The sequence below is a fragment of the Cetorhinus maximus genome, chromosome 3 (assembly GCF_964194155.1).
Source record: "Cetorhinus maximus chromosome 3, sCetMax3.hap1.1, whole genome shotgun sequence".
Lineage (NCBI taxonomy): Eukaryota > Metazoa > Chordata > Chondrichthyes > Lamniformes > Cetorhinidae > Cetorhinus > Cetorhinus maximus.
Window position 1 is genome coordinate 35,455,329 of NC_135881.1, and position 10,267 is coordinate 35,465,595.

Below are 10,267 nucleotides of genomic sequence, written 5' to 3' on the forward strand. Positions count from 1 at the left end.
CTCTGGCACCTGCCTGCCCCATGCCCATGGAAACTTTAGTCTCCACCAGTTCAGTGGAGGGAGTGTGCCCCTGCTAACGTTGATGCTTATTTAATCAAAGGGGTTGATCCAGGAATTCTTTTCTTTTTAGAACAAAAGTGCCACCGATTTTGGGGCTCAATGCATTTGCTTGACCTGGGAGCCCACGGTGGAGCCCATGGGCACTACACAAGCTGCCATCCAAACGCCTGGTCCCAACTGCTGAGCAGGAGCAAGATCTCCAGTCTTAGGGGATTCCGAGTCCTGCCCCCACCCCTGGCCACAAAAGTTGCTTTGTGTGGGGTAAAGGCGATGTTTTCCTCTTGGAAATCAATGAAGAAATTCCCAGAGAATTCTCTGCTCCTTTTCTGGGGTTTCTGCCCATCTTCAGCTGGTGCTATGGTGGGAGAATGCTGGAGTCCTACAGAGTTGCAGTCCAAAGATGAGTAAAATAAAGACTCTAGTCTTGAATTTTTGAAGACTGACCAGTGTAGGCGGGGTTCCTCGAATTAGTGCTCAATATTGAGAGGGAGCAAAGAATTAAATTAATTTGGGAAAGGGGTCTCAACACTACTATTTGTGTATTCTTCTCAGAATGTGCCACAGGGTGCAATTATAATAAACACATGGGGCAGAGTTTTGCCGTCGGCGAGCAGGGGGCGGGGCCCTTTGCCAATGCGTAAAATGATGTGGGATGACGTCGGGAGGAACCCCCAAAGTCATCCCGCCCCATTTAAATTTTCAGGAAGGCGGGGGCACAGCAAAATCAGCTGTGGGCCCGCCGACCTGTCAATGGCCAATTGAGGCCATTGACAGGATCAGTTATACAATTAAAGGACCTGCCCATCCAACCTTAAGGTTGGCGGGGTGGCCAGGAGCCCCGGCGGCAAATAGATACAACATGAAACTTTATCCACCGACGGGATGAGGTTTCATGCAGGGTTTTAAAAATTTTAATAAAGTTATTATGTAAATTATGAACACGTCCCATCTCATGTGAGGGGGACATGTTAGGGAATTTTTTTTTTTCTATTTTTAATATTTTTCAACGTGGAAGTGATCTCCCTGAGGCTGCACTTAGCCTCAGGGAGATGTGCGCTCTTTCGTTCGCATGTGCGAATGAGCACATTCTCGCTTTTAGGGAATCCCCCCCCGCCCGCACAGCAAGTGCATAGTGCTTCCCGCCGGACGTCATGCTGGGCAGGCCTTAATTGGCCCGCCCACGTAAAATGGCGATGCGGCCCGCTTCTCCAGCGGGGATTGGCTCCCTGCCCGCCAGAGATTGGATCGGGCCCGCCCGCTCTACGGGCAGAAAATTCTGCCCATGTTCTTGTTTAATATGTTTACAGATTTTAGTCAATGCTCCTAGCTTTAACAGTTCAAATAATTATTCCCAGTCTGCAGGTTTATATCCCTACTCCTAACTTAAGGTCCCTTGTTGCATCATCCAGTATTGCACATTTATTGTGTGAATAAAGCTGGGCTCAGTGCACTTTCTAGCAGTACCCCATTCAAAAGGGAGAATGTTTTGGACCTAGTGCCATCAATGCATACTCAGCCATGCATCCCATCATGCAATTGTTTCAGAACTGAAAGGACTTCTCTACTCAACCAAATTTCCCCATAAGTCTCCAAAACCTGCGTTGACAGACAGTGCCGAAGGCTTTGATTAATTCAACAAATGCAATATGTCGGTCTTGATTTTGCTCCCTGCATTTCTCCTGATAATAGCCAGGAATGAAGACCATGACAGTGATTCCTCGGTTAGCCCTGAAGCCGTGTCACAATTCTGAAAACTCCTGTCCCCTATATTCGGAAGAAGGTGAATGAAGAGAATCTGACTCAGAAGTGTATCAGGTATAGATAGAAGTGAGATGTCCCAATAGTTATTTTGTTCCTTTGTTCTTGTATACCTTGTTGTTGAATATTGTATCATTTAGGTGTGTGGGAAACCAGTTTTAGATAGAAGTGAGATGCCTCAGTCGCTATTTTGTTCCTTTGTTCTTGTATACCTTGTTGATGATTGTATCATTTAGGTGCTGTGGGACTTACTCCTCCCTCTAGATCAGATAGGGCAGTTTGTGCAGCTGCTCAGTAAGAGCTCTAGATTAAATCTCGTAAATCAGCTAAAGATAGATTCGTAAATTCCACTAATAACTATGGTATTACTAATAGCCTGAAGAAAACTGAAGTAAAGAATTAACCAGCTCCTGGAAAGCCAAGGGCAGAATCGTCTGATTCTATTGGTGTCAGACATCATGGCTGGCAGTGGTGGGGGAGTAACGACAATATGGCAAGAAGGCCAAAGATTGGTTTCACATGAAACCAATTCACAATGGCGTAAAACTGCTTTGCGATCGTTCACTCCACTGTCAATGCTGGGCTTCTGCTGCCTCTGCACGGTGGGAACCTAATTTCAATACTTTTGCATCTCATTATAAGACCTGCTCACTGGAATCAACCCCCAAGTCAAATTTAGCGTCCTCATCAGTGTGACTTCAGAACGGCGTGCTTCACAACTGCCTTTAAAAGGCGTGCACCTGGTGAATTGAACTTTGAGGGGAACTCGGAGATGAGTGCACACAACCTTGCACACTGCTTGTGAGCATTGTTAATCAAAGAGGAGGCAGTGTGCATTCGCAGGTCACTCAGGCAAGTCGCTTTTTCCCGGCTGGCTTTCAGTGTGGTGTGGGGGCAAGGGCTCCAGCGCAGGGGGTGGGCTGGTGGGTGGGTAGGAGTGTGAGGGCTGGTGGATGCGCTCACCGCCCCTTGCAATGTCTTTATTGGTTTGGATCAGTCTCCCCCATGGTTCAAGGTAACAGTGCGGCCTTGCAGTGCAGGTTAGGAGAATGCCTGTGCCTGAGCTGAGAGCACAGCAAGCAGTCCAGTGGCTGAAGCTGCTGCCAATTGGTCAGGTGGAGTGGGTGGAAGTGGGTGGGGTTCTGGACAGCTAATGAGCGCACTACACACTGGCCATCCAAGTGGTGGCCAGCCCTCTCCAGCAGGAATGAGGGGGCCTTCAGACTTAACCAAGAGATGTTCTAAGTACACCTATGTGAACCCACGCATCTCTCTCTTTGATCCTGAAGGAGGAGAACATCAGGATCATGGAGCCTTGTGATTTAGCAGTTTGCCTCATGGCTTACAGAGGGCAGAGAAGAAGAAGAAGGGAGCGGGGAGACACCTGGCACGGCAAAGGGAGGTGCACCATCCTCAAGATGAAGGGGTGGCAGAGCCTGCCGCCCACACAGTTGAAGATCCACTGCAAGATGTCACTCTTAGGTGCTTCGCTAGACCCAGGGCCTATAGATGGTGCTTGTCATTCCTGCAGATGACTGAAAACCAGTGTCGCCGAAGGCTGCGCATGTCTAGGGAGCTGGTCAGTCACATATTCCACCTGCTGAAGGATTTGGCACCATGGGGACATGGAGGGCATCCACTGCCAGTGACTGTGAAAGTGACTAATTTTTATGCCAGTGGCTCCTTTCAGGGCTCCACAGGTAAGCTGCGTGGGATCTCTGTGCACAAGGGTAGCCAGGAGGTCATGGATGCCAACTTCACAAAGGCACAGAGCTTTGTGCATTTTGCCCAAAATCAGGAAAGCCAGGAAGCAAGAGCACTGGGATTTGTGCAGATCTCCAGTTTCCCACAGGTGCCGGGTGCCATTGGCTGCACTCACATGGTGCTTTGATTTCCATGGCAACAAGCAGGCAACTATGTAAACCACAATGGCTTCCACTTGCTGAATGTTCAGTTGGTGTGCGAATACCACAAACACATCCTACAGGTCTGCACACGATCCCGTGGGAGCGTACACGACACCTACATCCTTAGTAGGTCTCAGGTCCCTGACATCTTCAAGGGTCCACAGAGGCTGCAGGGTTGGCTCCTTGGCGCTAAGGGCTACCCACAGAGGGCATGGCAGATGACGCCCATGCGGGGACCTCAGACAGCAGTGGAGCGACTGTATAACGAGGCTCATGCCATGACCCAGACTTTGGTAGAGAAAATGATAGGCATTTTGAAAATAAGGTTCAGCTGCCTCGACAGGTCCAGTGGAGCACTGTAATATAGTCCACCGAGAGTGTCACGCATCATCATCATCACTTGCTGTGCATTCCAATGCTGCAATGCAGGGGAAGACCTGGCTGAGGAGGGGATGGAAGAGCTATACGCATCCTCCAATGAGGAGGATGTCAAAGGGGATGCCGGTGATGAGGCCATCGCACTGACCAGACAAGGCAGGCGCACTCAGGAGGTCCTCATAGCTGCAAGACTAGTGGAGGATGATGACAAGATGCAGTGAGGACAGTCCTGACATCCTCACCTTGCATCGGTGAATGTTTGATTCCTGTGTGGCTGATGACAGCGCACATACCCTCAGTGCTCAGGCTCATGTCATGGAGACGCAGCGGAGGCCCTTATAGTCACTAGGCTCCAGGAGTATGATGATGACACATAGTGAGGACACTCCATAGATCTTCACATTGCCTCCGTGAATGTTTGGCTGAAGGCAGCTCGCTTACCCCCTTGATCAGGGTCATATCATGGAGGCGCAACCATGAAACTTTAAAAACACCTGATCCTTTGGCCGCCTGCAGCACCTGACCCCTTCAGGAGCACACTGTCACTGGTTGTAGATGCTGAAGAGATGGGGGCCAGTCCCACCTCAAAGGTGCTGAGTGCACACAGAGAGAATGACGGAACTCTGATGCCTGCCCACGACATTCTGGCAGCAATGACAATTACCATCGAAGTGCAGGCATCAGTAATGTGTCCAGGGAGTGTGACACTGGACCGTCACTTTGGTCTGAAGGTTACACACTGCACAGGGAAGAGGCCCTGGAGTGAGACAACTGCCCTTATCTTGTGCAGGAACCAAGGTTTCACATCTGAGTGACACAAACACTGCTCAACATAACAAGGAGCCATAGGCAGGGAGACATACTTGGGAGTTTATTTACAATAGTGAACATTATGTACAAGTGATTAACACCCGTGCCCAGGCTGTGCAACTACATCTTCTTAACTTTCTTAACCCTGCCGCTACGTCTTGGTGCTCCCCAGACATACACAACTGAGGTGGAGGCAGCCTGCTGACTGCTACGCCCTGTCTATGATGACCTTGATGGGTGTTGTCTGGAGGGCCGAGACCTGGAGGGCCCCTGCCTGCTTTCGGGATCCTGCTGTGTGGCAGTGGCACCCTCCTCGACCTATGGAGCTGGAGTTACTGAGGTCATAGGAATAGGGGATTTGGATCAGCTGGACATTCCCGGAGTCACCTGGGTTGGTGGCCCCAGGATGGCAAGCTGCTGGTCCTCCTCCCTGTGAGTGTACAAGGGCCCTGGCTGACTCCTTGAGGGGAAGAGGAAACTGGAGAGAGATCAAGCTGCCCCACACCCCTCTCGTGTTCACACTGCTGGAGGCCAACTATGGCATCAGCGATAGAGTTCAGCCCACACAGACAGTGCAGGACCGATGTCCTGGACCAAGACCTCCATGGCGGCGGCCATCCTACCAGTGTTGACCTCAGTGCATTGGCCTGCCGATACTATCACCTCAGACTGAAGGCGGACGGACTCCTCCATTGTGCCTTACAATCTAAGTGCAGCAGACATCCCTTCCTGATGTTCCCGAGCTTGCCTTTGCTGCTCCAGCAACTGTGACATGACCAAGTCCAGAGGCTTGACATCTGACTCAGACTCAGCAGATTTCTGGCCTCCAGCAGTCCTCCAAGTGTCGAAGGCCTTGGAAGCCCTTGCCTCCGCCTGCTGTAGATCAGACAGTGCAAATGTGCTCACCAGATTGTGACCCCGAGGCTACTCTAGAACTAGGTCCCATTGAGGTATACGTCTCTGCGCTTGTGGAGTGTGTGGGTGAGCACTGTGATGGGTCTTCATTTAGGGTGTCATCAGATTCTTCTGAGGGGTCTTTGAGGCTTGAGTTGAGGCTCTGGGTCGTGGACCCCTTGGCTGCTTCCCAGATGTGCCTGCGAAAGCAAAGAGAGATAATTAGTGCATGGCCGTGGACTGTGGAACAGGGGAACTCACTCACGGCATGGTTGTCTTGTGGATGTTACACTGCTGGATCCTCACTTTGTTGAACATCACTGACCTCACCGTCAGCACAGGAACAGTCCAGATTGCTGTCAGCGAGCTGGATAACTCAATTTTCAGTCTGTTAGGACCTTGATTTCAAGCATTCCTCCACTGGTCTGCAACCTCTCCCTTTTGTTATGTGCCAGCTTGTCCTCCATGAAGACAGATGGAGAGAGTGTAAGTAGGACACCTGCTAGGCCAGATGATAAGGGTGCCTGGAATATGTGGGTGGTGAGTGGTGCCATGGACAGGATAAGGGCATGACCCACAGGGCAGATGGTGTGTGTAAGAAATTGAATAGTGATGCCCCTTGAACAGGTAGTGAATGAGTGAGTGAGATCCCTGGTGATGTGTGATGGATTTGTGAGTGTGTGGGTTGAGTATGATGAGAAGAGTGACTTACCCTGGTGGCCAGAGGAAATCATTCATCCTCTTTCGGCACTGGGTGGCTGTCCTCTTTTTCAGGGCATTGGTGCTGACCACCGCTGCCAACTCCTCCCTTGCTTGCTGGTCTTCACCCAGAGCTGGGGTAGAGGACTTCACAGCGGGCCTCCACTGCGTCTAGTAGGACGAGGGAGGCATCACTAAATTTGGTGGCCGCCCCTTTGGCAGCCATGACTTTGCAATAGCTTTCGATCCCTTAGAGAGAGCTAGCTCTGTGCAGGGGTGCCCTTTAAATATGGCACCCAGATTACTATAGACCTGAGGTGATGGTGGGGCAGGTGAATCAGAGGCTGACCCGCCAGTGATCCGGAGTGATCCCATAAAAGCGTTATTAATGAGGCGCCAGGAATGGGACAATATGGCACGAAAACCCACCATTGCGGCCAGCAGGTAGAAAAACTTTTCTCATGCCCACTACCGCACTTGATGCAAACCTGGAACAATTCCACCCCATGTGTTAGACCATCAAATTATATTGGTGAAACTGAATTGGATGTTGTCAAGGAGATCATACATCTTGGAAGTATAATATCTGATGATGCACGGATCCACAACAAATGATGGCTCATATAGAGAGAACAAGTGTGGCCTTCAGTCCAAGCATGTTTTAATTAAGTGTAGAATGAAGGTTGTCAATAAACTGCAGGTTTACAAGGTGAGCATCCTTACAAGCCCTATAAAGATGCAAAACAGGAACATCTATGGAAGACGTACCTAACATGTAGAATAGTTTCATCAAAGATACTTTCATCCCTCACTTTGTACTAAGTGGTGGGACAAGACCACTAACAACATGGCATTGGAATGTGCTGACAGCATCCGCTTTGAAGATGTGATGATTAATGTTCAGGTCTGTTGAACTGGACCATGGATGGTTATGAAACAGGTACTTTCTGGTGAATTGGTGGATGGCAGAAGGAAGCAGGGTGGACGTCAAAGGCACTTCGAAGATTACATTAAAGATTCACTTGCAGCAATTGCAACCTGGTTGCTGACTATTAGGAAACTTTGCTTCACTCACTTCAGCGTGCCATTGCTGTTTGTCGGTAGTCAGTGAAGGACTTTGAGCTATCACACTGTCCTGATGTGGAGGTTGAGATGCAAAAGACCGAGGGATCAAGAATGTCAGCTAGATCAACAAGAGAAGATCCCATGAACATGGTTAAGTGAGGATTGATGCGGGCAATGTCTGTTGTATATTATCCTCACTATGTGTCATCAGTACACCCATTCTCCCAGAACACATGCCTCCTTCATTTTTGGCTCTAGCCTTCAAGTACAAAGGGCACAAAACCATGTATTCATGTAACAGGGTCTGAAAAATGGCTTTCTCACCAACCTTTATCTACCAAATTGATTTGTTTTCAAGGCTCATACTTTAAACTCCCAGTTGGGAAACTGACTAGTATTGTGATGTTGATGTAATCATACTGACAATAGTATGCATTTACCTCATGGTAGGCAATATTTAAACAATGTGCTACCACTGGAAATAGTCTTAGTTATGCCATTTACTGAAGCAATTATCCCAAATTACAAGTAGTCTTTTAAATTCCATGCAAAAGTGTTATAACTTAGTTATTAACGCTCATCAAAGTATTTTACGGGGCCGTGTTTTCTTTTCAAGATACAGTTTCAAATTTTTCTTTATCTGCATTTAAAAAGAAATACTGAAACTCTCTGAAGGCAATGGAGACTGCCCAGACAGCTACAATATGCAGCTTGCATTCTACCAAGTGGAATAGAAAGAAAAGACATTCGAGCTATAGAACCATAGCAAAGTTATGGCACAGAAAGTGGCCATTCAGCCCATCATGTCTGTGCCAGCTGAAAAAGAAATAATAATAAAAAAACTAGCTGCCCATTTTAATCTCACCTTCCAACACTCAGTCCGTAGCCTTGCTGAACCTTCCTTGCAGGTTACAGCACTTTAGGTGCAGATCCAGGTGCCTTTTAAATAAGTTGGGGGTTTCTACCTCCACCATCAAACCAGGCAGTGAATTCCAAACACCCACCACCCTCTGGGTGAAGAGGTTTTTCCTCATGTCCCCTCTGACCCTTCTACCAATCACCTCCAATCTGTTCCCCTTGGTAATTGACCTCTCTGCTAGGGGAAACAGGGAATCCCTGTCTACTTTATTTAGGCCCTTCATACTCTTGTATACTTCAATCAGGTCACACCTCTGCCTCCTCAGTTCCAAGGAAAACAAACCCAGCCTTTCCAATCTTTCCTCATAGCTACAATTTTCAAGCCCTGGCAACATTCATGTAAATCTCTTCTGTACTCTCATCAGAGCCATTATGTTCTTCCTGTGATGAGGTGACCAGAAATGTACACAAAATTCCAGCCGTAGCCTAACCAGGGTTTTATACAGTTCCATCATCACATCCCCGCTTTTGATTTCTACATGTCTTCCAATCAAGGAAAGCATTCCATATGCTTTCTTTACAACCTTACCCACCTATCCTGCCATCTCTCAGCAACCTGTGGACATGCCCTCCAACGTCTTTCACTTCCTCTACCCCTCCCAATATCCTCCCATTTATTGTGTATTCCCCAGCTTTGTTTGCCTCCCCCAAATGCATTACTTCACACTTTTCTGGGTTGAATTCCAGCTGCCATTTTCCGCCCACTCAACCAAACCATTGATATCATTCTGGAGACATGTGATGGAGGCATGTGTTCCGGGAGATGACACATAGTGAGGATAATATACAACAAGCATTGCTGTCGTTTTCACTAGCACCAACACGGCCAATTTTTGTGTCATAAGCAAATTTCCCAATTATGCCACCCACATTTAAGTCCAAATCATTAATATATGCAACAAATAGCAAGGGACCCAATACCAAGCCCTATGGAACACCATTGGAAACCGCTTTCCATTCGCAAACGCATCCATCAATAATTACTTTGTTTCCCATCACTGAGCCAATTTTGAATCCAACTTGCCACATTCCCCTGTATCTCGTTGGGCTTTTACTTTTCTGACCAGTCTGCCACATGGGACCTTGTCAAATGCCTTACTAAAATCCATGTAGACAACATCCACTGCACTACCCTCATCAATCCCTCCTGTTGCTTCCTTAAAAAATTCTATCAAATTAGTAAGACACGACCTTCCCCTAACAAAACCATGCTGACTATCCCTGATTAATCTGTTCCTTTCTAGGTGACAGTTTATCCTGTCTCTCAGAATTGGTTCTAATAATTTGCCCACCACCGAAGTCAGACTGCCCAGCCTATAATTCTTTGGCCTATCCCTCGCACCCTTTGGTTCAACCTTTGCAGACCTTCAGTCCTCTGGTACCTCGCCTGTATTTTGTGCGGATTGGAAAATGATCCTCAGCGCATCCTCTATTTCCTCCCTGGCTTCCTTTAACAGCTTGGGATACAATCCACCTTCAAGATACCAGTCCCTCCAGTACATCCTATCTCATTATGCTTATATTTCATACTCCTCCTCTTTAACTAGAATATCTGCATCATCCCTTTCCTCAGTGAAGACAGAGACAAAGTACTCCTTGAGAATCCTGCCCACATTTTCAGCATCAGTGCACAAGTTACCATGTACATCCATGATAGGTCCTACCCTTTCCTTAGTTATCCTCTTGCTCTTAATTTACTGGTAAAACACCTTTGGGTTTTCTTTGATTTTATCTGCCAATATTTTTTTCATACCATCTCTTTGCTTTCCTAATTACCT